The 3,189-nt window shown below is 39.5% G+C and overlaps 1 non-coding gene across 1 annotated transcript; it reads right to left on the minus strand.

The window, feature by feature from the left end:
* Nucleotides 1–395: 395 nt before the first annotated feature.
* LOC114005728 (U6 spliceosomal RNA) lies at nt 396–502 on the minus strand. The gene has a single exon (XR_003547560.1). It is a non-coding gene; the product is annotated as a U6 spliceosomal RNA (small nuclear RNA).
* Between the last annotated feature and the right edge of the window lie 2,687 nt (nt 503–3,189).

Consider the following 3,189-nt stretch of genomic DNA (forward strand, 5'->3'; position numbering starts at 1 on the left):
GTGGGTTCCTGGAACAGAAGGAAGACATTAATGGGAAAAAAATGGAAGAAAAAAAAAAAAAGCCTATGGCTTAAGTAATAGTTTTGTGCTAATATTCTTTCTTTCTTTTTTCTTTTTTAAAAAACATATGGAACATGGGAACCAGCAGTTAGCGTAATGGCTATGTCGCTGGACTCCCACGTAGTCAACCGCGGTTCATGTCCTGGACCCGGTGGCTTAAAAAACTCACGCCGGGCGCGTGTGCGTGGGTGCCCAAGATCCCGAGAGGAGAATGGAGGAGAAGGGATTGCAGCGTGACCATCCCCTCTGGGGGGTGATTTCTCGCTTTCTGTCTCTATGTATCTCTCTGTCTGTCTGGCGAGCGCCGCGCCCTATAGCGAAAATCTCTCTCAAAAAAAAATATGGAACACTTCACGAATTTGCGTGTCATCCTTGCACAGGGGCCATGCTAATCTTCTCTGTATCGTTCCAATTTTAGTATATGTGTTGCCGAAGCGGGCACAATATTATTTCTTTTTAACAATGCGGCAAGGTTATGTAAAATATTAACATCAGGTGAAACTGGGTGAGAAATCTTTGTATTATGATTGCAACTTTTCTGTAAATTTGAAATTGTTAAAAAAATTAGAAATGATCAATTATTACATTAATAAGGGGAAAAAGTCAAATAAGACCTTTATAGAAAAAATATTATGTTGTTGATGGCAATAGGAGACATAAATAGTGACACAGACCAGGGTCAAAGATGGGAGGGCTTATAATAATATTTTCATAAAATTTTCAGTTTCCTCTAAATTGTTCTCTGGATTTAATAAAATGTCAGTTGAAATTGGATAGGATACTTCATCAAACTTGACAAGCTGATTCTAAAAATCCAATTGAAAGAGAGTTAAGTATTACCAGATACTTTTCAAAAACAACATAGAATGACTCTTCAATATCAAGATATCGTTGTAATAATTAATATGCTGTGCTAATGCTCAGAAACAGACAGATGGACCAATGGGACAGACTAGAGAGTTCAGGAACTCTCCTGAATTTTTCTGTATATGAGACCTGCTTATATACAGAAACATGATTAAATGTCAGGGGAAAAAATAGATCCCTACCACAGACCATGTACAAAAATAGCCATAAAACTAAAACTTCTAGCTATTAGAGTATCTAATTGGTATTTATTTCTTAAATAAAACGAAAAAGATTGTTATATTTTACAGCACCAATATTTAGCACTCCTCCAAGACAAAAGATAACTATGACTCTTCAAAGTTTCTTTATGGTACAGATTTGGGGTTTTATTCTAAGTGTAATGGGAGTGTGGGTATGGCAGGAGGTGATTCAAGCTGAAATGCGATGTTTCATTGCCTTTAAAGATTATCCTTCATGCTGAGGAGCACTTGGGAGGGAGGGTTTAGGAGTGGAAGGTGGTTATCTAGGGAAGATTAATTGGTGACTAGGACTACCACAGAAAGGGAAAACATGGGACAAATTTGGGATGTGTCTTAGATGTAAAATCAGCAGAAGTTGCTGGTGAATTAGGTGTTGGTGAAAGGACAAAAGGAACATGAACAATTGTGAGACTTGGCTACAGCAACTGGTACTGTTTATAGAAACAGAGAAGGGGAATTAATATTTAAGTGCTTCAGTTACACTTAAAAAAATGACATCCAAATGAAATAATCAGCTTATTTTTATTTATTATTTATTTCCTTTTTTCTCTCTTTTTAAAAGAATCATTTTATTTAACTTTATTTATTTATTTTAATTTGACCAGAGAGGGACAAGGGGTGGGGGGAAGTAAGAAAGCAAGCTGAGTCCAAGTCCAGGACTTGGACCACAGTCACCCATGTGGGAGTCCAGTGCCCTTAATCACCACGCCACCTGCTGGCCCTAAAACAATCAGCTTCTAAGTAGATAGTTGGATATATGAGACTGGGCTTCTCTGGAGTTTTGTGGCAGAGGATTGAAATTTGGGAGCTAATGGTGAATAGATGGCATTGAAAACTACGTGACTAGGTGAGGAGGCACTGCAATCTAGGGAGTGGACATAAATTGAGAACAATAATGTCTGAGTTCTGAAGCACCCTCCAGCATTTCGAGCTTGAGCAGAGCAGAAGCCAACAATGACAAAGAGAGGAAATAAGGACTATGTGGTATCATTAAACATAAATGAAGATAACATGGAGTTTGCTTGTTATTGGTGTCTTTCTCTCTCAATTTATTTATTTATTTATTTATTTATTTATTTATTTATTTAGGTTTTACCATAGGGCATCTGTGCTCCTTGGAGGGAGAGAGAGACAGACAGAGACAGAGAAAAAAAGTGAGAAATCATCCCCAGGGGGATGACCACATCACAGTCCTTTCTTCTCCATTTTCCTCTTGGGATTTTTGGCACACATGCATCCACACATGCACCTGTGTTTCAAGCCACCAGGTCTGGGACTCAAATTGCAGCTAGTCATGAGGAAATCTAGTGCCTTAACCACCACGTCACCTGCTGGCCCCTTGTTTGTCTCTTCTACCAAGAAAAAGAACATTACTGAAAGATCTAGAGACATCAAGAACAAATTTCCTAGATGCACAGGGAATTGTTGAAATTTGAAGGCAATTCCAGGCATGTAGGAAGGATATAAGTCCTTAGGGCATGTACGTTTGCAGGAGAAAATGCAGTAAAGCTTTGCGTTGGTGACAGCAGAGTACTGCATATAAAGGTATTTGGAGATGGGAATGCTGAAAAAAAGAGGTGGTGGCTACAGGAGCTCTGAGAGCATGTGGTGTCTAATGGAAATGAATGATCTTGGACCCGAAAAGAAACTGGTAATTGCAATAGAGGCCTTTGAGGAGAAGGGGATGCAGGTCCTTTGAATGTGTTAAACTCACCAAAACCTTGGGACCAGCAGATGATGTAATGGTTTTACTGCTGCCTACAGCGGATTCAAGTCCTGGAACTGGTGGCTTGAAACTCATGCTGTAGGCAGTGTGTGTGCACCTAAAATCTCAAGAGAAGAATAAAAGAGAACAGACTGTGGTGTAGTCATCCCCCCAGGGATTGATTTCTTGCTATCCGCCTCTTTGGCCAGCACATGCACCCTATAGCAAAAAATCTCTCTCTTTAATGTCTTAAACAGACATTAGGGTCTTCTGGGGAGCTCCCAAACAAACATCTCCACAGGATGATGGGCATCT

This window comes from Tupaia chinensis, unplaced genomic scaffold (genome assembly GCF_000334495.1).
Source record: "Tupaia chinensis unplaced genomic scaffold, TupChi_1.0 Scaffold144336_1, whole genome shotgun sequence".
In the NCBI taxonomy this organism is placed as follows: domain Eukaryota; kingdom Metazoa; phylum Chordata; class Mammalia; order Scandentia; family Tupaiidae; genus Tupaia; species Tupaia belangeri.